Source organism: Mesoplodon densirostris, chromosome 10 (genome assembly GCF_025265405.1).
Source record: "Mesoplodon densirostris isolate mMesDen1 chromosome 10, mMesDen1 primary haplotype, whole genome shotgun sequence".
NCBI lineage: Eukaryota > Metazoa > Chordata > Mammalia > Artiodactyla > Ziphiidae > Mesoplodon > Mesoplodon densirostris.
This window is the reverse complement of record NC_082670.1, coordinates 91,505,759-91,533,197: the sequence shown is the minus strand read 5'-3', so window position 1 is coordinate 91,533,197 and position 27,439 is coordinate 91,505,759.

The window sequence follows — 27,439 nt, the reverse complement described above, 5'->3', positions numbered from 1 at the left end:
TCAAGGCAGCAGGAACACACGCCCTGATTGTCACGATGTGGAAAAGTCCTCGGCAACCAGATGTGACTGATTTCTGACTCCAGGTACAAATGTGAAAAGCAGGCATTCTGTCAGCAAACTAATAGCCAGGTTACAGTGTGACGTGGCTGGGGGCTTAGTTTGTTTTTCTTTGAGGGGTGTTTTCTTTGCAGGAGGAAATTCAGTCCCTTGAGCGAAATCCTTCCTCTTTGGGGGAAAGGCCAGTGATGTTTCTCCATGTAGACTGTTGGGTCGCTGACAGCAGGATGCGTAGTGCAGCGCGAGCTGCACAGTATGATGGTGACAGAGTGCTCCAGCAGTGGAGAGTGATGTGAATTTTCCCGGGAGAAAGCGGCTCTCCGTTTAGACGGATGCTCTGCCAGCTGACGGGAGGTTAGGGGCAGTGCCCAGCAAGCCGACCATTTGTTTGCTCACACGTTCCTTTGGCTGCTCTCCTTCCCGAATTACCGTGGGGAAGAAGTGGGCGAAAAGGGCGAAAAAGCAGAAGGAGAGAACGCAGCAACAAAATGTATCCGACTACATAGCACCCTGTGCCACGGTGCACTGTTGAAATCTTTACACAATTTTAGCTGTCTCAGTTGATAGGGTCACATAGTAACACTTTGCATTTTGAGGTGTTTTGTGCTTGTTTTATGAAATTGGTCCTCATGATTACCTGAGGAAGAAGTCAGAGCAAGTTTCTTCATCCCCTTTAAAGGGAATACAGCCCAGAGAAGTTGAGTGATCTTGCCAGGGTCACACAGCTAACAGTGAAATGAAGACTCAAAGCGATAGTTCATGTATTCATTTATTCATAACTCTTTATTGAGAATCCTACCAAGTGTCTGCCTCTGGAGATGCTTCTGTGTCGTCTCTGTTTTCATGTTAGAGTCTAGAGAAGCTGATAGAAAGAAAAAAAAAGAAGCAAATTAACAAATTAAATGATTACAAATTGAAAATCACACACCGTCACTGCACCATCTTCTGTTGTCCACACAGGCCAGTCCTAATCAAATGTGGGAAGGCACAAATACCAGTAGGTGAGGATCTGTGAGGGCTGTCTTAATTTGTCAAGACCATGCAATCTCAGCAGAGGTGATATCACCCTCAAGCAGGCAACGATTTGCTCTTGGAACGGGTGAAAACAATCTTTTTTTATGTATAAAGCACAGATATACATATAGTACATAAACAGAGAGTGTATCTATGTACTAAAATTTCATGGTGAGGGAGCCAGGCAATAGAAGAAAATTATCTAGAAAGTCTGCTTAGGGGGATGATACCAAAAAAAAAGTGTTGAGAAGCACTGGCTAAAAGTTTTTTTGGCCCCAAGCACTGGAAGATAATTTAAGCTGACTTAAGCAAAACACGAAGCCCAGGAGTGTAGGCTTACGTATGGCTAGATCCAGAAGTTCAAATACTATCACCTGGGCTTTCCCCTCCATATTATATCTATTCAATAGATTGTCTCTAAGCAGATTTCCATAAGCGTCTCTATGAGTGCCATTCACATCCTACTATCAAGCTAAGCTGTCTGCCGCCCACTACCCACCCTACAAGGAAAGGTGCTTCAATCTTCTTAGCTCTAGCAGAAAAACCCTAGAAAGTACCCACATTGGTGCATCCTTGGACATATGTGCGTCTGTGGTTCTGGGACCAGTTCCAACGCGTGGGCTTTTTTTCCCACACTACCAAGCATTTGTCCAACACCAGCTGAATGTCCTACAATTCAACTCAATTCTAACGCTGTCTACCTGGAGATAGCATCAGATTCCACAGGTTAAGGGCTCATTCTTACAAGATTGCCCCTACAGGTTCAGGTTGTCACCTGTGCTTCTGCCCGACCTGCTACAGGTTGGAGATCCCAGTGACCCCCTCCTCCAGTTTGATTAATTTGCTGGTGTGGCTTACAGAACTCAGAGAAACTGTTTGCTTACTAGATTACCAGTTTATTATAAAAGGACGTAACTCAGGAGCAGCCAGATGGAAGAGAGGCATAGTGCAAAATATGGAGAAAGGGCACGGAGATTCCACGCTCTCTCCAGGTGTGCCACTCTCTGCAAATCTCCACGTGTTCAACAGACCCATAAGCTCTTTAAACCCTATCCTTTTGGGTTTTTATGGAGACTTCATTACATAGACATGATTGATTAAATCATGGGCCACTGGCAATTGAACTCCATCTCTAACCCCTCTCCCTTCCCTGGAGGGTGGGATTAGGGGAGGGTATTGAAAATTCCAGCCTTCTGATCACATGGTTGTTTCTCCAGGCAACCAGCCAACCAGCGGCCATCCTTAGGTGCTCTCCAAAAGTCACATCATTAACATAACAAAAGACACCTTTATAGCTTTCCTCGCTTAGGAAATTCCAATGGTTTTAGCTAGAGCTCTGTGCCAGAAATGGGATGAGGACCAAATATATATTTCTTTTTTTTTTTTTTTTTTTTTTTTTTGCTGTATGCGGGCCTCTCACTGCTGTGGCCTCTCCCGTTGCGGAGCACAGGCTCCGGACACACAGGCTCCGCGGCCATGGCTCGCGGGCCCAGCCGCTCCGCGGCATGTGGGATCTTCCGGGATCGGGGCACGAACCCGTGTCCCCTGCATCGGCAGGCGGACTCTCAACCACTGCGCCACCAGGGAAGCCCTATATTTCTTTTTATAACTCACAATATCACAGCATCCCTTGAGGAAGAGGGGGGAGGTGGCCCTGAGTTAACTCCTGAACCACAGAAAAGCTGAGTTGATATCAGAAGAAGGGGAAAAGACCACCAAAAGGCAGAAATAACTGATGCCCATTTGGGAGTATCGTGAAATACTGCCCACATGCCTAGATTAGACAGCAGTATGGACACTGAGACTGCTAGGTATATGGATAGAGAAGAAGAAGGTAAAAAAGACCTTCAGTCGTTGCATTGTGCTGTCCAGGGGGAGTCCCGTTTCTCTTGAAAAGGTGGGCTAGCAAGAAAGACAGGGCTTTGTAATCTGAGAGGTGTAAACTCTACCAATTACGAGCTCTGAACCTCTCAGACTTTCAGTTTTTTCATCTGTAAAATGGGAGCAATGCCACTCACCCCATGGGATTGTCACCAGGATTAGTTGAGATTGTGCATGTAAAGTATCCAACAGAACAGTGGCATATGTCACTGAAAGATGAGAGTAGGAGGAGGAGTGTAAGGGGAGAGGGGGTACCTATTCCCTATTTCCAGAGAGGGGAGGACACGTCCCCACCCCAAATGTTTTCTGCTTTTGTATCACTTTACTCAAGGTGAAAATCCCCAGGAGGGAGACTCGGGTTGGTCAAGCTTGGATGGTGGAGAAGGCCGGGTGAGGTCAACACACCTTGCTTAACTGACTCACCAAGACTGCCCCAAATGGAGGTGAAGTGGCTTCCCAGAGGGAAAATGGGGTCCTGTTAGGGGAAGAAGGGAATCAGACACTGGGGAGAAAAAGTACAGAGATCCACTACAGACGTCCTCCAGTGCAGAGTTCCAGGGAGCCCTGACCAATGCTTTGGCTCATACCTGCCTGCTTATGTCGATTTTCTCCACTGATGGCACCCAGAGAGAAGGAGGAGTGTGTGATTATGGCTGACACTGTTGGTTACCTCCCCTGGGGACCTTTCTCCACCTTCCTCATAGCCGGCACAGCCCTGGCTAAATTCTAGAGTGCACTCCCCACGTTAGGAGGGGAACTTTGCTTGGTCTTGAATAATCCTGGTAATTCCACTACCCTTGCCAGCAACTCTAAGCATGTGATTGTTACGGCCAATGGGATTTAACAGGGTATCAGCAAGGGGGCCTCTGGGAGCAGTGTTCCTCCCGAATAAAAAGAAGCACGTAGAAGAAATCCGCCCCTCCTATTCTTCAGGCAGATGTCATTGGGTTCACACTTGACACCAGGCCCTGTGGCCGCCATCTTAGAACAATGAAGAAGCAACAAAGTCAACATGATGAGGATGGTGAGGCAGAAAGAAGGCAAGAGACTGATTCTTGATCAAGTCAGTCAGTGGATGATCTACCCACGGAAACGCCTACGTCTAGACTTCTTGTAATGCCTCATTGCCTAAACTACCTTTCGGTGGGTTTTCTGTTACTTGTACCCAAAGCATCTGAATGATGTATGCTCATTCACCTCTAAATCTCCAACAGTAAGGAAGACTGTTAGATCAGTGGTTCTCAAAGTGTAGTCCCTGGACCAGTGGCATCAACCTCACCTGGAAACTTACTAGGAATGCAAATTCTCAGGCCCCATCCTGGTCTTCCTGGCTTGGAAAGGAGGGCTAGGGGCCACAGCAATCTGTTATTAACAAGCCCTCCAGGTGGTTGTGATGCGTGCTGAAGTTTGAGAACCCCTGCTTCATATATTACTCTGTTATCACACGTTAGAACTGCGGGTAGTGTCAGGGTGTCGGTCATTACTCCTTCTAATTTACCCTTTCCTATCAGTGCTTGTTTCAATTCTGCTATCCCTAAAACTCCAGGGGAAGAAAAAAGAAAAGATTTTCAAACTATTGGCTAAATAAACTTCCACCCTTGAGTTTCAATTTACTTACTTTGGGTCATCATTGCTTTCCAGACAGGATGCTGGATTTTTGGGGAAGCCTATAATAGTTAGAATGCAGCAGACATTTCCAAAATGTTTAGAAACACTAATAATCTTTGTGATGAATAATGATCTGTGGGAATCTTCCTTGAGCTTTGGGAAGGGAAGCAAGTGAGGAACATTGGGGGTTTGTGCAGCGACCAGTGTAAAGGAAGAGAAATGAGCGGAACAAAGGAGTCTGAGAATAATGGAAGAGGAAAGGAATGGAGACAGTCACTGCCCAAGAGAAAGAAATCCATTGTGGTTAGGGAAGGAGGGGAAGATGGATTTGTTTTCTGGGACTCAGTGCATTTAAACAAACAAACAGAACTGAGGAGGTGATCCAAGTGGGGACTGGTGTGAGCCAGGTGTTGAGGAGGGAGGGCATGAGATGCATCTGGAAAACTGGCGGCTGTGGATAAAGGAGAGGACAGTCCCCAGGAGGCAGGGCTGTGGGGGACGGAACATCACAGCAGGACTGGACTTGGGCACCACTTCCTACTAACTGTGCTCCTGGACTGCTTTCCTCACTTCCATAAGCCTCAGTTTCCTCAACAGTCAGTGGCCTCAGTAATCTTTATCTCAGTATCCAACGTGCTATGGACTGAATTGTGTCCCCGCCAAGTTCATGTATCGAAACCCTACCCCCTGACCCCCACTGTGATGGTGTTTGGAGGTGGCATCTTTGGGAGATAATTCAGGTTAGATGAGGTCATCAAGGTAGGGGCCCCCATGATGGAATTGGTGGTTTTGTAAGAAGACGAAGAGACAGAGATTTCTCTCTCCACCATGTGAGGACACGGGAAGAAGGTGGTGGTCTGTAAGCCAGGAAGAGAAGTCTCACCCGAAACTGAAGTAGTCCCCACCTTGATCTTGAACTTCCAACCTCCACAACCATGAGAAATAAATTTCATTTGGGTAAGCCACCTAGCCTATGGTATTTGTTATGGCAGCCTGAGTAGACTAATCCACAACGTACGTTGGGACCCTTGCATAGTGCTGGGTCCATGATAAGTAAGTAAGTAATAAATGAGATTTATAACAATAAATACATAGGCAGTAAGTTTGGGAGATGAGATTCCTCAGGTCTTTGAATGACTAAGCTGAGTGTATAATTTATTATGTAGACAATGGAGAGCTTGTGAGCAGAAAGCAAGAAGAAGAAGAAGCACACATGTGGAGCATTCTGAGATCAGTATGACAATACAGTATTATATACGTCAGGGTTCAGCACCCTTGAGCCTCAGAATCACCTGGAGAACGTGTTAAAACACAGGTTGCTGCTGGGCCCCCCCCCGCCGCCCGCCTCTTTTGGCTTCAGTAGGTCTGGGATGGAGTCCAAGAATTTGCATTTCAAATATATTCCCAGGTGATGCAGATGTTGCTGGTTCAGGGATTACACTTCCGGGGAGGGAGGGAGGAGAAGAGAGAAGAAAGACTAGCGTGACCTTTGGCTGATGACTCGGTGCTGGGACGGGCAGCAGACTGCTCACTCTGAGAATGTTCAGGCCACACCATGGTAGACGGTGGATAATGTAGATGGTATGTGGAACTGCCAGAAGAAATTGCTACACGAACGGAAAGCAATTTATGGTGTTGGGTTTCTGTGTTTCTTTTCAGGGTAAACCACTGTAATTAGAAAACTTGCAAAACCTTGACTTACAAAGTGAGTGGATGTTGAAATTAGTGAATCAGCTTTCCCGCCTTCTCCAGGTTGTGGATTTCTGTTCAGGGATGACTGGGGCCAGTGGCTAAAATGAACCAGACGAGTTGCAGAGCTATATCATAAACAATGCTGGTAAAATCACCTGAACCTGCAGGTTCATTAAGTTGTTGGGTTGAGTCTAGGATGGTAGGAGTAAGACAGTTTGTCTTCCATGTCATTTTTCTTAGGACCCCAATGTGAATATTTGTTGTTTCTTCCACTTAGTGGTCCCTCCTCCTTTATATTTGTACCTGCTCTCTCCTGTCATCTTTCTTTGGGAAATTTGGGAAATGCCTTGTCACCGCACAATTTCATATGGTAGTCCTTAGTCTCCTTAGTCCTCCCTTCTGGCCTCAGGGGCGGGCATGGGATCGAGGTCTGGCCAATCACAGTGTCCCGTCCCTGCAGGCCCCGTCATTGGGCTGAGGAGTCACGTGACTCAGCACAGCCTATCCGAGTTCTTCTTTGGGATTCATCTCTGGCTGTCAGAAGAGAGAACTCTTTTTCCTCTGAAGATGCTAAGATGTGATAATATAAGTGAAGCGTGCAGCTCATGCAACCCCCAGACATGGATGAAGCCTTCTTGCCACAGGAGGGAATGAGCCCAACCCAAAGAGAAAGGAGAGGCTGAGTTTTGGAGAGGAAGGGATGCAGAGAGAGAGAGATCCTTATCATTTGTATCACTAGAATCCAAAGGCCAATACTGCCTGCAGATTTTCATTTGCATGAGTCAAAAAAAACTTCCCCTCTTCACTTAAGGTTGGAGCGGGTTTCTGGCAGTTTTAACTAAAAGAATCTGAACAGTCAAGTCCATTTATCCACCTGTAACCTTCTAACTTCTAGAAATCGACTGGTGCCTGGGGAAATTGCTAATCCCATACTCAAATGCCTCCATCAGTGCTGGGAGGAGCTCTCTGGAGATGTCTGAAATTTCAGGGTATCGTCCTTAGAGGAAACATCGAGCATTCACATTCAGTTTGGAAAAGCGAAAGAGAGAGAGAGAGACAGAGAGAGAGAGAGAGAGAGAAAGAGAGAAAAGGCTTAACCATTCTTCAAAAGCTTGAGTCAGTCTGCTTAGGAGAGGAAAAGGAAGGAATAGTGATAGAAGAAGCTGGTCGTGTTTTTAGTGGATGAGATAAGGCACGGTCTCTGTTATCAGGTAGTGAAAACCATGATGGTTCCCGGTGGTTGGGAAATTTTCCTCCACAAAGCCCACTAGGACCTGGCATTTGTAGGGGGCGCTAACCCTCCCGGGGGAGCTGATCAGGGTGAAGTTACATAACCTACACATTTGACTAAAGTGAACTCACCTCCACGCCCTCTGCCCAAATAGCAAGAAAAGGGAAGCACAACTTCAAGGGTGCAGCTGCTCCCTCCACCCACCCCACCCAGCGGGCACATGAGAGTGACTTCCTCTGCACATTTCGCTGGGTTCATGGGCATCAGAAGGGATTTTCCAAGAGCCTTTTTTTTTTTTTTTTGCGGTACGCGGGCCTGTCACTGCTGTGGCCCCTCCCGTTGCGGAGCACAGGCTCCGGACACGCAGGCTCAGCGGCCATGGCTCAGGGGCCCAGCCGCTCCGCGGCATGTGGGATCTTCCCATGCCGGGGCACGCACTCGTGTCCCCTGCATCGGCAGGCGGACTCTCAACCACTGTGCCACCAGGGAAGCCCCCCCCCATTTTTTTCCAAGAGCCATTTTGATTGTACATCCTTTTCATCTTTGTGAAAATGTAGAACCCAACTCCCTGAGTAAGATGAGACACCCACCACCACGAGCCCCAAAGTTTTTATCAAAGCAGGTTCAGAGGGCTTGAGTAGGGGGGTGGGGCTGGGTGGTCCTCAAAAAATATCTGGTGATCACGCGAGGCTCAGTATTAATGAGCCACAGATAACTGGGTTCCATAGTATTTGAAATCACAGTCCCTTTTGGACTCCTTTACTTCTCTGGGCTGCTGTAAATAATCAGCACATCAAAATGCCTTGTGACGTGTGGGGAAAAAAATCCTCTCAGCCCCATTTACCAGACAATTTTATGCCATTGAATCAACTCGAGGCTTCAAGGCGGTAACTCTGCCATCAACAGCACGTAGGAAGGACTGAAACTTGGCGGCTGGTCTGTTTTGTGTGAGGTGGGCACTTGCTGTTCTTCTTGCCCAGCGGGGCTTTTTAAGTGGGATGATTTCTATTTGGTCTGACTTCCTGAAATAGAATCCATCGCCTGCTAACTCCAGAACGTCTGTCAGCGTGGTTTGCCCGGGGTTCTTGGCTCGGCTGTTTGGGGAAGAGACACAGCTGGGGAGCGGTGGGAGTGGGGCGCGGGGCAGCATATTCACATCTGAGATTGAAACAGTCTGTGTGTGTTTAGGGAATCACTACAACATCTGACACGCCATCCCCACCCAAACCCCAAACCCCAGATCCCAAACCGGTTCCGCTCCAATAGCCAGCCTCCAGTCTGTGGTTTCAAAGCCTCTTCTGAATGCTTTATTTCCTCCTATTTACAAAGGGAGCTGTTTTTTTTTTTTGCGGTATGCGGGCCTCTCACTGTTGGGACCTGTCCCGTTGCGGAAAACAGGCTCCGAACGCGCAGGCTCAGCGGCCATGGCTCACGGGCCCAGCCGCTCCGCGGCATGTGGGATCTTCCCGGACCGGGGCATGAACCTGCGTCCCCTGCATCGGCAGGCGGACTCTCAACCACTGCGCCACCAGGGAAGCCCAGGGAGCTGTTTTTGAAAGGGACATCAGTTTCTATTCATGTCTAGGACCCTGAGTGGGTCTTTGCTTCTTATTTGTCTGGCTTTGTTTAGGCCAGAGAACACTTAGAGCCCGTAACCACGGCCGTGCGACAGGCACCATCCCCTGACATGATTTAGGCGCGGGGAGGGAAGGATCGAGCATGGTGTAAATGAGGCTCATCAAGCTGTGTTTTTGTGCAAGTTCCAAACCCACATACGAACCTCGCCCCCAGCGTGTTCTCATGTCCACTGAGGAAAAAGCACAGGGGAAGAGGCTTGTTGGGAGCCTGACACTGGCCCATAGAACTTAGCAAGTGCTGTGTGACTTGTGTGCACAGCAGAATTCTTTTCAGAGGAACGATGACGAGGAAGCAACATGGTTCCTACAAATTACGGGACTTGTTGCATGACTCTCAGCGTGAGTTTTCTGTCTCATTTGGACCCACTTTGGATTTCTGGCCTTACTTTCTTTTGGTGGACTGTTCTCCTTCATTGTAATTTCACTGCTTAATTGCCCTGGCCCCAGGCTTCCCAGGCAACATGCCAAGAAGATGGAGTTTACTTTCAAAGTCTATCACCTCTCCTTCCTTCGTTCCCCACCTCTTCTCGCTTTGCTCCTCACCCCTACCACAAAACCTCTGAGACATTTACTACCCCCATGTGGTGCTCCTTTTGTAACCCACCCAAGCCTGTCTTCATTTTTTTTTTTTTTCAGCTTCTGCTTATTTTCTACTCTGTGCCAGTGGTCAGCAAACTTTGTTCTGTAAAGGGCCACAGTAAATAGTTTCAGCTTTGCAGGCATGCTGTCTCTGATGCAAGTCCTCCGGTCTGTTGCTGTATCCTGAAAACAGCCATCAGTGGTACATAAACAAACAGGGGTACCTGTGCTCCAATGAAACTTTATATACCAAAAAAAAAAAAAAAAAGTAATGGGCTGGATTTAGCCTGAGGGCCAAATGGAATAAATCCCTGTGACATACACAGGAGATCTGCAAGACTTTTGAGAATGTTATCTCACCTGAAACACTGCCTGCTTGGACTGAAAGTGACAGAGAGAACAAAATGAAAGAAGGCTGTCAGACTCCCCAGATTCTACAGACAGGAGACAGGCTGATGAAAGTACACAGCTGCCAACAAGTGCTACCCTCATGAAAAAGGAAGGATGGCTTTTTCTGCCCAGAGCAGAGCCATGGGCCCAGAACAGAGCTGGGAGTCAGGCCTTGATAGCTAATGGAGTTTGCCTGGTTGGATTTAGAAATTGTTTGGGACCAGTGACCTTTTTTCCTTTCTTTTTCCTCCCTTTTTAGAATGAGAATGTCTATAACTATTATCCTGATGGGGTCTGTCCCATTAGGGACAAAACTATCTGTTTGCTAGTTTCACAGGTCTGTATACAGAGAGAAGTTGTAGCCCTGGATGGATCATATCAAGAGCCTCACCTATACCTCATTTAGATAGTGTGGGTGATGAGATTTGAGACTTTTGAGCTGATGAGGTTTTGGACTCGAGTTGATGTAGTGACAGGTGGAGAGTTTGGGGGACGTTGGAATGGGGTCAGCACATGTGAGATAGACTTGAATCTTTGGGGACAGAGAGTGGATTGCTGTATGTTGAATAATAAAGGTATCCACTCACAGAACTTGTGAGTATGTTACCTTACGTGGTAAAAGGGACTTTGCAGATGTGATTAAGTTAAGGATCTTGAGATGGGGACTTGATCCTGGTGAGTCCAGTGTAATTACAAGTGTCCTTATAAGAGGGACGCAAGAGCATCAGAATCAGAGAGAGATGATTTAAGGATGGAATCTGACGTGAGGGAGGATGCTATACTGATGAGTTTAAAAATGGAGGAAGGGGGCTTCCCTGGTGGCACAGTGGTTGAGGGTCCACCTGATGATGCGGGGGGTGCGGGTTCGTGCCCCGGTCGGGGAGGATCCCACGTGCCGCGCAGCGGCTGGGCCCGTGAGCCATGGCCACTGAGCCTGCGCGTCTGGAGCCTGTGCTCCGCAACGGGAGAGGCCACAACAGTGAGAGGCCCGCGTACCGCCAAAAAAAAAAAAAATGGAGGAAGAGACTACATGCCAAGGAATACAGGTGGTGTTTAATACAGGTGGAAACAGCAAGGAAACAAATTTCCCCCTAGGGCCTCCAGAAGGAATGCAGGCCTGCCCTTAGCCTAGTGTTTTGACCTCCAGAGCTATAAAATAATAAATTTGTATTGTTTTAAGCCCACTAAGTTTGTGGTAGTTTATTATAGCAACAAAGAAAACGAATACAGATTTTGTCAACCTGTCTAACCATACACTTTGTAAGGGGCCTTAATGGATTACCTTCTTCATCCTTCATGACAACCCTTTGAGATGAGTATTATTATTATTCCCCTTCCAAGTGAAAAATGCTGCTTGGAAAGTTTGACCCACTAGTCTAGTCTTTTGAACTCCATGGTGCCTGTTTCTGTGACATATTGCCCTACTCAGGCAGACTTCTGTTTTCCTCATTTTAGAGTGCCTCACCAGTCCTCATTAAACTTTACCTGAGTCCCAATTTCTTGGAACTTTTTCTCAGCTCCTATCAACATGTGGGTTTTTTTTGAAATTTTTAAAATGAATTTATTTTATTTATTTATTTTTGGCTGTGTTGGGTCTTCGTTGCTGCGCGTGGGCTTTCTCTAGTTGCGGTGAGTGGGAGCTACTCTTCGTTGCGGTGCGCGGGCTTCTCATTGTGGTGGCTTCTCTTGTTGTGGAGCACGGGCTCTAGGCACGCGGGCTTCAGTAGTTGTGGCACATGGGCTCAGTAGTTGTGGCTCGCAGGCTCTAGAGCACAGGCTCAGTAGTTGTGGCGCACGGGCTTAGTTGCTCCGTGGCATGTGGGATCTTCCCGGACCAGGGCTTGAACCTGGGGATTCTTAACCACTGCGCCACCAGGGAAACCCCCTATGAATATGTTTTTCATTCACTCTGCCTACAGTTTCGGAGACTTACCGAATGCCAAGCCTTGGTTTAAACTTTAGGAGAGGTATATAAAACAGATGCCCACTCTGGAAGAATCATCATCCGTCTCTCTAAAAAACATCAGTCCTCTTCTTTCACTAAATACACAGCTTCATCTATACCATGGAGTGAATTTGTCCTGTCAAAATTCGTATGTTGAAGCCCTACCCCCTAATGTGATGGTATTTGGAGATGGCCTTTGGGAGATAATTTCGTTTAGGTGACGTCATGAGGGTGGAATGCCGAGGATGGGATTATTGTCCTTATAAAAAAGAGACACTAGAAAGTCCTTCCTCTGTGTACGTCTGTCTCTCTCTCTCTCTCTGCTACGTGAGGACATAGTGAGAAGGCAGCCATCTGCACTCCAGTTCTGTCACCAGAACTGAATCACCTGGCACCTTGATCTTAGAGTTCCCAGCCTTCAGAACTGTGAGAAATCTATGTCTGTTGTTTAAGCCACCAAGTCTATGACATTCTGTTACAGCAGCCTGAGCAGACTAAGATAACCTTCAAAACAAAACAAAAGAAAACAAAGGAACAAACACACACAAAACAGCACTTGGGCTAGCAGCCGAAACAGTCTTACCAATTTGTGATGCACTGGTTAAGCGCAGAGTGGCAGGCTGAGTCTAAAATGGCCTTGGTGATCCCTGCCTCCTAGTATTTATGTACCTGTGTAATCCCTTCTCCCTGGATGTGGGTTGGCCTAGCAGCTTGCTTCTAACCAATAGAATAGAACAAAGGTGATGATATGTCCTCCCATGATTACCTGGCATAAGGCCATAACATCCACCTTGCTAACTGTTGACTGTCTCCTTTGCTGGCTTCGCCAAAGCAAGTTCCACATTGTGAACAATGCTACAGTGAGGCCCACGCCGCAGGGAACTGAGGGTGGCCTCCAGCTGATAGCAAGCAGGGAACTGAGGCTCTCTGTTTGACAGCCTTCCAAGAACTGGGTCCTGCCATCAGCCATGTGAGTTTGAAAGTGGATCTTTTCCCCATTGAGCATTCAGTTGAGACCCTTGTCATGGCCAAAACCTTGATTGCAATCTTACAGAGAACCCCACTAAGCCATTTCCAGACTCCTTACCCACAGAAACTGTCAGTTGACAGTTGTGTGCTATTTTAAGTGGCTAAGTTGTGATCATTTGTTACACAGCTACAGATAACTAATACATGTTGAAAGCGTGGGTTTATCATGGGTTCAACTCTTGCCTCTACTCTACACTCCTATAATCTTGGACATGCCGTGTAGGTCCTCAGAGCTTTAAGTTTCTCATGTTCAGAGTGAGACAAGAGCAAATCCCAAAGCATAACAAGGCTTCCGTTATGCTTAGCTGTTCTTATTGTTTAAGAGCTGATGAATCGCAAAAGAGGGTAATTTCATCTTCCCTGGAATCAGGGAAAAATAATTATAACTAACACTTATATTGAGCTCTCAAATTTATGGGCTCACATAGAAATTTTTTTTTTTTTTGCAGTACGTGGGCCTCTCACTGCTGTGGCCTCTCCCGTTGCGGAGCACAGGCTCCGGACGCGCAGGCTCAGCGGCCATGGCTCACGGGTCCAGCCGCTCTGCGGCATGTGGGATCTTCCCGGACCGGGGCACGAACCCGTGTCCCCTGCATCGGCAGGCGGTCTCTCAACCACTGCACCGCCAGGGAAGCCCACATAGAAATTATTGAATTTGATCCTTACTGCAGTGATTCTCAACTATAAATGATTTTCTCCCCCAGGGAATATCTAGATATATTTTTGGTTGTCACAGCTGGTAGAGGGAGCTCCTGGTATCTAAGAGGTGGAGGCCAGGGATGCTGCTAAACATTCTGCAATGCACAGGACAGCCCCTTACAATAAAGAATTACAGAACCGGAAGATCAGTAGTGCTGAGGTTGAGAAGCCATGCCCTAGTGATCCTGTGAAGGCGGGGTGTGGTTATCATGCACGGTTCATAAATGAGAAAACAAGCCAAGAGAGGCCGAATTACAGAAGGGGTAAGAGATCACACAGGTGGTATCTAACAGACCTGGGATAGAAGTCTCTATCTCCAGTTCCCAAATTCATTCCTTTTTCTTCTCCCCCACTTTACCTACCTATCCTGTCTGGAGGCCCATCGATTTCAGCCTGGAGTCAAGAGTCAGGATGCTTTGGCCCAGAGAAGGGACTGTAATGGTGGAGATTTCAGGCACTGTAGCTGGGGAAGGGAAACCAGAATTCTATCCAGAACAGATCATTTCAATCCCACTTGGCAGGGGATGGGAGCAGCGTTGATGGATAGGCCCATCCCACCAGAATCCAGAGATATTCTTGCCTAAGTATAAACTTGAGCTTTGTATTCTTTTCCAACTCTTGAGAACATTTCGGGCTAACACAGACACTCACTTAAGCAACATTTCTGGTCACTGTTTGTGCTGAGACCTATATCATGAAGACCCCTCAGTGTGTATCCGTGTCCCCATTTGACAGATGAGGAAACTGTGCCTCAGAAAGGAATGCAGTGGCTTGTCAAAGGGCACATGGGTTGCAAAGGGCAGAGCTGGGATTCAAACCCAGGCTCTTCAACTTCAAGTCCAGATTAATTTCCACAATAGAACTGAGCCCCCTGTACACATGGCTCTGTTTGGGGTGTTTGTGTGTGTGTGGTAGAAGGTGTAAAATGTTTCCTGCTTCCAAGCAATTTGCTGCCTAGAGGAGGAGATGGAATTAGAAGCAGATGACTAAACTCGAAGTGGAAGTGAGAACGTGTGCTTCAAATGGGTGCAGACCCCACACTCCTGGGAACGCAGGGAAGAGACAGAGAGAATGCTTCTTGGGGGTGAGGCTGAGAGACCTGTAGACAGTCTACAGAGAAGAGGTGGCACTTGAGCTGACGCTTAAATTGTGGGCAGAACAAAAGGCCAATGCCCCAAACCAAACAGTAGATTCATATGCTAAAAGCAGTTTCTGCCTTGAGATGCTTTAAAAAATAGTTCCTCATTCAACTTTCAGCCAGTCCTCTGTGACAGAGCTCTGGGATTCCACACATGTTCTGATGATTGCTCTGTATTTTTCCCTTTCATAATTGCACAGCCAAGCAGCCCGAGTTCTCTAGGCTTCTGTTCAGGCCTGAAGATTTGCCGTATTTGGCATGCCTTGTGGTTTCCGTCATCCTTGTGATTATACTAAGTTTATGAGACAAGCCTCTTATCACTGCTATCAGCACTTTTGTTTTCCCATTTTCTGCTCATTTTCCCTAAATAATCAGAGCTAAGAACTCTTAAAATAGTCAGATAATCACACTAACAGTCACTCACTAACACACTAAGCGATGTGGAAAATGGAACCATGGACGGACGAGAAGACCCCATGCTCTCATCACTTGGACCATCCGTTCAACTGCTCGTGAACAGAAATCTGATTTGTGTGTGTGAAGGATGATTTGAGGGCTCTCAAAGCAGAAAGCATGAATATGCAGATGATATAAGTTCGTTTGTTTCTTCATTCGCTCCATAAATATTTATTAGATACCCACTCTATGCCAGGCTCTGTTTCAGGGACTGGAGATGCAGCCACAAACTACCTACCAGGTCCCTGCCTTCATGGAGCTTCCATACTAGATGGGGGAGACAGACCATAAGTAAGTGAGCAAATCCATGAACAAGGTAAATTCAAATTGTGACAAGTAGGATTGCCAGGTCAAATATAGGAGGTCCAGTGAAATTTAAATTTTGGATAAAAAACCACTTTTTTTTAGTGGATGTATTTCCCAAAATTGCATTCTATACTTTTGTTTCTTAAGTCAGCCACCACTAGTGCTAGGGAAATAAATGGAGTGACTGGGATGGTGTATCATTCAGGGTTCCGCCAGAGGAAGAGAACCAGTAGGTTACCTATATTTAGAGATTTATTGCAAGGAATTGGCTTAAACAATTACAGGGGCTGGATAGGCAAGTCCAAAATCCATAGGGCAGGCCATCAGGAAGGATGGACTGGAACTCTTGGGCACAAGCTGAAGCTGCTGTCCACAGGCAGAATTTCTTCTTCTTCAGGGAAACCCTGCCTCTCCTTTGTAGGCCTTCAACTGATTGGATCAGGCCCATCCAGATTATGGAAGATAATCTTTCTTACTTAAAGTAAACTGATCATAGACTCTAATCACATCTACCAGATATCTTCCCATCAACACCCAGATTAGTGTTTTATTGACTAACTGGGGAATACAGCCTACCCCAGTTGACACACAAAACTGACCATTATGGATAGCAAGGGGAGGGGGTGTCCACAGCCAGCAGGGAAGTCTTCTGTGAGGTGGGGACACTTGACTTGAGACTTGAACTTTGAGACACTGAACACTGAACTGCATTATAAGAACAGGGAGATCAAAACATTCCAGATGAAAAAAACAGCAGGTGCAAAGGCCCTGGGGTAGGGAAGAACCTCTCTTGTTTTCGGAACCCAAAAAAAGTCAGTGCAGCTGTGGGTGCAGTGATCATCAAGGGGAGAGCAGTATCTGGTTGGGTGGAAGAAGAAGACTATAAAGTTTATAAAACTCTAGGACTATTTGTAAAAAGATGTTGATAGGTAGAGAAAAGAGTAGGCTCTTAAAAAAGGCTTTTTCCTGGGCCTCCCTGGTGGCGCAGTGGTTAAGAGTCCGCCTGCCGATGCAGGGGATACGGGTTCGTGCCCCGGTCTGGGAGGATCCCATATGCCGCGGAGCGGCTGGGCCCGTGAGCCATGGCCGCTGGGCCTGTGCATCCGGAGCCTGTGCTCCGCAACGGGAGAGGCCACAACAGTGAGAGGCCCACATACCGCAAAAAGAAAAAAAAAAAAAAAAAAGGCTTTTTCCTGAAGAATTTCTGGGTATCTGTTTGGTTCTAAACCTGTTCGCCTACTCAGAAAAATTGCTGTGGGTCATTTAAGGCATGGGACTCTACCAAACTGAAATTATTAGGACTCCATGAAGTAAAATTCTTACTGTTTCTGAAAAGGAATCTTTTTAAGAGCTAAAGAAAATGCTCAATAGATGGGCAGCCACTGTGGGGCATCTCCAGTTTAGAGCTTTTTCTTCAACCAATCTTTGCATTCAGTAACCTTCCTCTGAAGACTGGAATTGTCAGATGGCAAGCCAGTTGTTCACAAGAAATAGCTGAGTATCAGTCAACATCTACTTTCTATCTGTGTTTGGGGATTCACGGTTCAAGGAAAGATTCTAACAAATTTCATTAAACAAAAAACAGATCAGTTTTACATGTTGATCCTGTATTAGAATTCCACAGGCAGCTTTGTCTCCTAGAAATCGTAAATAGATTTGTGAATCCTCAGTGCTGTTGCAGGAAAAACTACTACCTGAACCCGGTAGAGATTCCTGGTATCTATAGCTTCTCACAACTTGCCTGTTGCCTCCAAGTCAGACCAGGATTCCTCCAAAATTGATACAATAACTTTGCGAAAATCACCTAATCTCTCTAGACCTGGGTTTCGTTATCTATTTTTTTTTTTTTTTAATGAGGATTTCAACTCTGAAGTGTCGTTCAGCCCAAACATTCAGGTTCCATGAGAATTCTCTTAATTGTCAACTGTTCCAGTGTGGTACGTTGATTTGGGAGACAGTATAGGCAGGAGATGTTGATCCCTGTTGTGTATCGTGTACTAGAGCCGTTTCACTCCCTCAAGATCCTGATGATGAATCTTTCCTGTTCTACCTCCCCACCCCCACTAGCCATCAAATGTTATGTAGTTGTATTTGTTACCTGTTGCTATGTGACACATTACCCCTGAAATTCGGTGGCTTAAAACAACAAACATTTACTATCTCACGATTTCTGTGGGTCAGGAATTGGGAGTGACTTAGCTGGGTTTTGGCCCAGGGTCACATAGCTATGGTCAAGATGTCCACTGCGGCTGTCTTCATCTGAAGGTTTGGCTGGGGCTGGGAGAGAACCTGGCTGTTGGTTGGAGGCCTCAGTCCCTCACCCTGTGGGACTCTCCATTGACTGTTTGATGTGTCCTCATAACAGGGCAGCTGGCTCCCCCGAGAATGAGTGACCCTAGAGAGAAACGAGGAAGCCGGAATGCCTTTTACGACCTAGTCTTGGAAGTCATATATCATCAATCCCACAATATCTATTTGTTAAAACTGAGTCACTAAGTCCAGCCCCACAATCAGGGGGAGGGGAATTAGGTTCTAGCTTTCAAGGGAAGAGTGTCAAAATTTGTCGACATGTTTTAACTAACACAGTTGTGTCGTGTGTGTCTGTGCGTGTGTGCTAGAGAGATTTTACTCCTTAAGATCTTGATGATGTTCTTTTTCCAGCTCTATGCCTCCAATCTTACTCCGCTGGTAATTAAATAGTATATAGCCTATAACTTATATATCCTTCTGTCTTCTGTAACTTATTACGAGCACAGTGTGACCTGGCTTCAGAAAGCCTGAACATCACAAAGATTGTTGCTTTGCTGCTTTCCTGTTTTCAAGTATTCCTTAACTATTAAGGCAGTAATTGGCAAGTTTTCCCTCCTGCATCTCTTGTGTAGTCCACTGCTTGGGAAAACAGAGAGAAGGGAACATGGAGGGTAAAACAAGAGGGTGTTTTGTTTTCTTTAACTTCCTTAGATGGATGAGCCGTTTATACACCATTGCATCCCATGAAAAGTTGTGCAGAAATATTCTAGAGCCAAGCTTGGTGGAGGATGGTCTTCTCAAGTGGCTGCCAGCTTACCTGATCAGAGGGTGTACAGCTGGGACACCAGACATTCACTGCCCATGGGCGACTTTTCCCAAAGGCTGGGTCCTCCTAGAAGTAGAGCTGGGATGAAGATCTGTGTGCAAGTTGTTCATTTGGAAGATCCTGGAAACACTGGTAGGCAGTGGAGAAGTGAGATGGGAAGGGGAGGCAGGCAAGAGGAGTGAGTTATCAAGCCACTTACTCTCTGGAGAACTGGAGCTTAATGCCACTGGGGAAACTCTGGGAAAATATAGAACCCACACCTCTGAGTTTCCCGAACTAAGGGAAGCAAGAGACGTGGGTTACTGATCTATTCAGACTTTGATGGAGAGCTGCTTCTGGTTATTTCTATAGGAGGTTGCTAGATCTGTGTAACAAATTGCGTGGCTGAAAACAACAGAAATGTGTTTTCTCACAGCTCTGGAGGCTGAAAGTTTGAAATCGAGGCGTTAGCAGGGCCAGGCTCCCTCTGAAGTTGCTAGGGAAAGGACTGTTGCATGCATGTCTTAACCTTTGGTAGCCTCGGGCGTTCCTTGGCTTGTAGATGCATGCCTGCAAGTCCTGTCCTCACATGGCATTCTCCCCGTGCGTCATCATGTCTTCTTCCCTCTGTGTATGTCTGTCTCTGTGTCCAAATGTCCCCCTTTTACAAGGATATCTGTCATACTGGATTAGGGTCCACCCTAATAATCCATTTGGTTACTTCTGCAAAGAACCTGTTTCTAAATAAGGTCACATTCTGAGGTTCTGGGAGTTAGGACTTAAGTATAACTTTTTGGGGACACAAACTCATAAGACTCTGTCTCTTCAGAGCTGGTGTCTGTTGTTGGGAGGGAGAAGGTGTATCCAGTGGGGATCCTGGCTCTGGATCTTTGGGGTTGGCTTCTAGGTTTGGGGTTCTCTTGGGTTCCTGCTGGAAGAGCCAAGGCTCCAAGTGTAGCCATACACAACGTAGAAGGAGAGCCCGGGTGGGTGAATCCTCACTGTCCGGATGCTCAGGCTGCAAACCTCGGAGTCATCCCTGGTTCCTCTTTTCCTTTGTTGACTACTTGCAATCCACTGCAGGTATATCAGGTCTAGCACAAATGTTTTTCTCTGGAATCCGTCCATTGCTTCCCATCAGTACCGATATCATCCAGACTCCAGGCCATCTTCACCTCTCCCCTGATTTACCGCTGCAGCGTCCGAACTGGTCTCATCGCATCTGATTAGACCTGCCCAGGAAAAATCCGGTGTCCTCTTCATAGGTGTTATGGGTTGAATTCTCTCCCCCCCACACTCCACAAAGTCATATGTGAAAACCCTGCCTCATCCCCTTTTAAAGGAGTGCACCAAATTTGCTGTTCAGTCTTCAGTTCAATTTTACCTTCTCTTTCTCTTGTCTTTCCCTCCCACTCCTTTTCCCTCTTTCTCTTTCCCTCTTCTCTCCCCCCACTCCTCCCCTTTCCCACTTCCTCTGAATGCATAGCACTCTGAAAAAGTTGAAATGTCATAGGCATGGAGTATTTTCACAGGGTAAGATTAATAGAAATATTCTAAAAAAAAAAGCTGACCCAAACACAGACCCATCTAGGTTGATTTTGGCAAAATGAGGTCTAAACTTTCTAAACTTTCATACCCTCTCCTGCTGGGCTTCTCTCTCACTGCCAAGGCACATGTTTCTCCTGTCTGTGACCTTGCCCCCATTATGTCCCTGCCAAAACCATATGTAAAATATATAATATATATATGTGTGTATATCTATAAATACGTGTGTGTGTGTATATATGTATGGTGGGTATGTGTAAATAGATAGGTGGATAGATACATAGATAAATGATAGAAACGTTTTCCACCCTACTTCTCCCTGGGGTAGATTATTTTCCCCTAAAGTTGTGTCTGCCCCAAAACAGAGATACAAAGAAACTGATTGAAGTTGGGGTGTTTGAGCTGGAGCGTGTGTCTGCCCAGCCGGGCTTGGCCTGTCAAGCTGGAAAATACAGGATAGGAGAGGGACAGGATCCCAACATTCTCACAGAGCCTGACTTTACTGCTGTGCCTCCCAACCAGCCAATAGCAACCAACAGGGAGGTATTAGGAGCCATGCATTTTCAGGGATCCATCTGAAGGCACCAGTGTGTCAGGGTCTGGACCAAGTTACCGAATGGGCTAAACTGCCCGTGACTCGGTCCATTCCAGCTTTTTAATACGAGTGCTACCTGGTTTAAACTGAGCACCAGAAATGACTTTTAAAAGAATTTAAAAGCTAGGTCGAAGGGTAAGAGGTAGTTCATTCCCACTTGACTTCGTAATGCTGAGGAGTCCATGGGTCTAGTCTACCGTGGCAGACACTGCCAAGCCTCACCTAGACACCCCCTTCCCTTACCTGACTTGACTTCTGACCGCCAGCACCTCTATTTCTTTGCGTGGGAGCTTTCTCTTGCTGTTGGAACCCTCTGTGAGCAGCCCTCAACTAATTCCTGATAGGACTTGCTGTATAAGATCCCAGCTCCCCTACCCCTGGGCCAGGGTAGCTCAGAGGCATGTGCTCTACACTAGCTTCTCGAGTTTCTTCAATGGGACTCAGCTCTAGGCACCCACAGGGGTAGCTGGCTTGAAAATCTACCCTTTATTGACGGCTATCCCTTCCCTCTGGATTAGGGTCTCTTGATCCCCACTCGCCTATGGTGTTTCCATCCTTCTCAAATAAACTGCCTGCACGCTAATCCTGTCTGTGGAAGGAATTAAGTGCTCTCTACCACCACACACACACACATACACTAAAACAGTTTGACTTAGAACATGGCCATAGAGTATGGGCTTTCCAATCAGGTAGACCCAGGGTTTAATTCTCAACTCCACCAGAAACGGGCTGTGTGTGGACCGTCATCTCTGAATTTTATCTGTATGATGGGTGTAGTAAGACATCAGGCTCCTAAAGTGGATGAGGATTCAGTGAGTTTATGCATGAGAAGTGCTGAACGTGGAGGCTGGCTCATAGTAAGTGCTCAATAAATGGTAGCCAAGTTCTGTTTCGTTTGTTGCTGTTGTTAAATTTCCACTCTCTTGGCTTTCTTCAGCCTGGGACAGTAGCAGAGAATGCAGGTGTCATTTACACTGGGCAGCGGCCCAAGGTTCAGTAGTTGGACAAGGGAATCCAGGCAGCAAGGGAGCCCAAGATTAAAGTGAAAGTCACATGCCATCAGGAAGGGCAGGGAAAGAGAGGGGGGCCTAGGGCAGTACCTCTTAAATTTCACTCTGCGTACAAATTATTTAGGAAACTTGTTGAAATGCAGATTCTTGATCCAGTGAGTCAGGGCTTCCGCCTGAAATTCTGCGTTTCTAACAAGCTTCCGGGTGATGTCCTGCTGCTGACGTCATGCAGCCCAAGTGTGGAGTAACAAGGAGCTAAGGCTTGGAGAGCAAATGTCGAGCCCAAGAGAAAAGAAGGACTGGAAGTGAGAGGGCAGAACCCAAGTGTGGTCAAGGACGGCCAGTAGTCTGCTTTGAGTTACATTTTCTATCACTCCTCTGGAGCTGTGCTCTGCAGTATGGTGCAGCCAGCCCCATGTGGCTCTTGGCACTTCATCCTGACTGGGATGTGCTGTACCTATAACAATCACACTGGATTTTAGGTACAAAGGAAAGAATATAAAATAGTTCAGTACTTTAAATAATACTAGTTACGTGTTTAAATGATAATGTTTCGGATCTATTATGTTAAACACAGTACATCATTAAATTTAATTCCACCTGTTTCTTTTTACTTTTTTAAAAAAATGTGGCTGCTAGCAAATTTTGAGTTACATTTGTGGCTTACATTCAATCTCTGTTGGCCATCGCTGGTCTAGAAAGGACCTCTTTCTTCCCCTCTCTCTGTGCTGCTGCTTAAGAATCCATCCTCAGCAGTTCCTGAGGTGCCCTGGGGAAAATTCGCAGCTAGAGAGGCTCATTGCTCTGAAGGGGAGACAGGCAGGCCCGCAAAAGGGAGCTGTTTGGGAAGGAACCAGGCAGAAACATGCCAAGTCATTCTCCACCACAGCAGAGCTATTGCTATGGGGCCGACTGGGCGGCCTGGATCCCGGAGAGGCCAGCCTGCCACACTCCAGTGCCTTCAGTCTGGGCCTCTTCAGTCCTTTTGCAAGTTTTCCTCCTCATCCTGGGCGACAGGTAATTAGCAGGGCCAGCTGGCAGCCTCCACCGGGTACTGTCGCCAGAGAGCCGGCAGCCGGCCTGCAATTACTGTAATCCTGGCTTGGCCTTCCAAAGAGAGCTCTATTCAGCTCTCCCTCTGCAAGTTGGCTCTGGTTGATGGGGCTCGTAACCTCTACATTCTCAGGGTGTCTCTTGGCAATGAAAGACCCACAGAAGAAAGTCCCCAGTGTGCAGACCTGCCACAGACTTCCCATGGTAAATAACCGGGCAGTTTGGGCATAAGTCACTGCTTGTCAGAGGCGGGGGGAGGCGGTGTTTGAAATGTCTCGCCCAAGCCATCTATTCCTCAGACAGTTGCTTTTACCTGTTCCCAGTAACTCCTCTTTCGGAAGCTTGTCCAGGGCAGGTCCCGGGCGCCTCAGAAACACATTAAGAAGGATGCTTGAAAATCCATGAATCTTAGCTTCCGCAAAGCTAGAAAGATATGAGAAGAAAGGCTGTTTTATCAAGTGGGGACTGTAGGCAAAGCCGGGTCTGCAAAGAGGCAGCAGAAAGATCTTCACAGTCATTGGGCTAATTTTTTAACTTCTCAAGCCTCAGTCTCCTCATATGAAAAATGGGCATAGTAACAGCATGGACCTACTAGGGCCATCGTGGGGACGAATGAGACATTCTGTGTGACGGGTTCAGCATGGCAAGCACGTGAACGTGAACATTAAAAACTAAGCACAGTAATAGGGAATGAACTCTAAGAAGCAAGACAGATGGAGTGTGTGTAGATTGAACCCATCAGAATGTTCCAAACTGGAACACTGAGGTTTAAATGGCAGGGGCTCCTTTTAATGCCCAGTCACCAGGAAAGCCTGCCCTATGTTACCTGTGAGGTCTGGTACAACATGAAAATGCAGGGCTCCTTGTTCAAAATTCAAGAAAAAGGTGCTATTGAAGGTACTAATATAGGAAACTTTTTTCATTCTTCCATGGTCTGTCTCTGTCTTTGTATCTCTCTCTGACTCTTTTCCCCAGTGTTTCTATTTCCTATTTAATGCCCCACTTCCTTGGGCAGGGCGATACGCACCTGGTCATGCAGACCATCACAGGTGCCTTGGATGTGTCACTCAGCACATGTAAGCATTCACCCCCATTCCCCTCCCCTCCATCCCAGGATCCCCCTCCCAGCAGCCACCAGACCTTCCATCTATGCCCCAGCCAGGGACAAAGAAGTCAGTCCCCAACCTACAGGGGACAGGCAACCGCATGCTGGGATGCATCCATTGTCCATTGGGATGGGTAAGAGACTGGGCCCTGCCAAGTTGCCTATCAGACATGCCCTGGACTGCCGCGTCTTGCCCTGCCCCTAGATGCCACCCAATCTTGACTCTTCCTGTTACCCAGAAACTGAGTTCACCTCTTGGTGGATGTCGAGCCAAAAGACACAGCCAAGCCAAAGAGCAGGAAAAGGAAGGATTTATTACTTGCACCAAGTAAGGAGACTCCCAGGGATCTCTCCCAAAGCAGTGCCTCCCCAAATAGCAAAATTGGGGAAGTTTTAACCTAAGGGTACATGCATATTCATGCAGGGGCTTGGGCGGTACACAGAGTCCAAGCTTTAGTTGATTAAAGTCATGAGGGTCAGAAAAGGCCAACATCATTTCCCCTTAGGTTCCAGTTGATCTGGTGGTTGAGCGCTTTGGGCTCATCTTTACCGTTGAAACAGAACAGGCAGCCTTTGCAACCGGTGTGTTACCTTTGCTATTGTTATTTCTCTCACAGGCAATGTTTCTACATTCTTTTGTTCCCTTAAAATCATTAAGTACTGACACCTGCTCAAGGACGAGCACTGTGGCCAGGCTTAGGTCACAAAATGGCTTAGGCCAGAAATGGCTTCTCTTCTGTCAAGAAAGCCATGCCTGCTTCTCTTTCTCCGGGGACCGCCCCTCCATCTGCTTATGTTCTCCCGCCGACCCCTTAGCCTCTGTCCGGGGTGAGAGCAGCGTGGATTGCTGGATGGGGCCTGGGGGCCAGGTGCTGGGGTGACTGCAGCCGCTGGGCAGTGGTGGGGAGGTGAAGGGTGAGCAGGGTCTGGGATATCTCAGGGTGCAGGAGTAGGCAACAGAGGACCCATCCTGGGGAGACAGAGAGGTGGAGAGCTAGCAGTAGGCTGGACTGCACATGCCCCACGGCCCCATCAGAACTGACACACTAAACCCTAAATCACACGTACAGTTATCAACACTTTTAAGATGGTGACTGGAGAGCATTAGCCCACCAAGGGCAGTGCCCCTCTGAGTGTGGGACCTGTGTGACTGCCCTTCAAGTGACTGCACTTGAATGCCCTTGAAGCCAGCCCTGGATGAGATGGCTGTCACAGAGTAATTAGACATCATGTTTCCTGTCCCAGGCAGAGCCTGGGAGTCAGATCCCACCTCTACCTCTCACTACTTCTGTGACCTTGGGCAAGTCCTTTAACCTGTCTAAGCCTCAGTGTCTGCATCTGTAAAATGGGAAAAATGATAAAGTTTTGCAAAGATTAAAGGAGATCATGCACGTTGGGTTTAGCTTGGTGCATGATGTAAAGCAAACCCTTAAAAACCATTAGCTATCTCTCGCAAAGTGACTTTGGAAGAGAAGCATCCTTTTCCCCATTTATCTCTTGGAGAAGCAGTCCTTCACACTTTTCCAAAGCTCCGGGATCCTCTGTTTCCTTTCCTCACATCACCTGGTGAGTGGCTGAATGAAACAAACCAATGGGCAGGGTTCTACTGACATAAATAAGAAAGTGGACGAGCTTAGCGTCACCCAGGCTTATGTGCTGGCAAGCATTGCTCCTATCACAGATTCAACCTGGGCCCAGTCTGCCAAGAGAAGCTGGAAGGCAGTAATATGGCTTCTGTCTAGCCTTATCTATCCCTTCTCAAAAGCTCGTTTCACTCCCTGTTTTCTTAAGAAGCTCTACTCTAAACTCCCTGAGAGAACTCACACTCTGTCACCATCTGCATGACCTTGAATGAACCACATCCATTGGATTCTCTTATGTGTTTAGTGACACTCTCTTTACTAGAAAGTCAGCTCCCCGAGGATAAAGTCTGGGTCTGGTTTTGCCTAGTGATGGATCCCTAGTGCCTAGCATGATCCCTGACTTGTGGGAGACACTCAACAAATGTTTGTCAAATTAATGAAAGGATGGATGGATGGATGGGTGGGTGGTTGGATAGATGGATAGATGAATAGATGGAAGGAAGAGATGGCTATATCTTGTGAACGCTGAGGTCATTCCCAGCTCTGACAGTCTATTATGCTATAAGTCCACTTCATTGTTTCTACTTCTTCCCTTGAAGGATGAAGTTGGAAACTTCAGAGCCTCCTCTTCCATGATGGGCCCTGCAGGAGGAAACCAAATCAAAAGTGTAGGGTGGGTTGGTTGGATGTCCCTGACTTGGTGAGGGGTTGAGAACTGGATCTGCTAGTGCCATCTTGGTCCTAGTGGAGCTTTTCTTCCAGGTCACATTACCTCTTCTGTATCTAGGGCCCCTACTCCATTCTCAGGGGACTGGGGCTCACCAAGGGTCATAGGTAATCAGATGGAGACTGAGGCAAATTCTCTGGTCAAAGAAGAGCTATCTTCCTCCTGTACGATTGGCTGGCAAAATGTCCACGAGTGTTCCCCAGCAGGAGGCCAGGGGAAGGGCAACTGACTGGGCTGCCATGTGGCTCCCTGGCACTGGAGTGGGTGGCATTGGTCCCAGAGACCCAAAGTTTCCTGATCTCACTTAGCCGCTGTCTCCATGGTCCCTCCTCTCCTTCTTTCCTCCAGGGGTGGAATCTTTTAATTTATCTGGCACTGGGGGAAAAAAATGTGTTCTCTAAGTATGCATGCAAATATTTCTGCCTTGAATTTAAACTAGTGGTTGTTTTTAACTCAGTAGTCAGGAATTTGCATTCCCACTTCTTGCTTTATTTTCTGATTCCATAGTGATTGCTTCTTCCCAAAGCAGTGGGTGTCTCAGTCCAGCTGTCTGGGCTAGGGAGAAAGATCCCTAGGCTAGGGATCACGTCTCCAACTTGAATGTGCCATATCAATCCCCTGGGGATCTTGTTCACCTGCAGTTTCTGATTCAGTAGGTCTGTGGCACGTCTGAGATGACCTTTCTAACAAACATCGAAGGTAATGCCAGTAGTTAAGGCCCAAGAAGGTCACTTGGAGTAACAAGGCTCTATGGGAAAAAAAGCAAAGAAAAGTCCTAAGAGCAGGGAAGAATAGGCACATCATCTAATAGGATATTAGACGATTCTAATATTTCAAAACATTCTTGTATCTCACACCGAGTTGAGTTCTAGGAACAAGTGTGAGAAAGAGAGAGAGATGTGTGTAGCCAACTGGTCTACTCCTCTGCTGTTGCTCCAAATGGGGCTGAAAATCAGACGGTGAAGAATTGTTGTCAACTGTCTGTTTGCCCAGCCTGGGGACGTCATAGGGTCTAAGGAGGGAAACTGAGGTACTGTTGCAGTGAAGCATTTTCTCATGGCCCCCAGAGATTACCTTTCAGAGACAGGATGGGAGCTGCCTGAG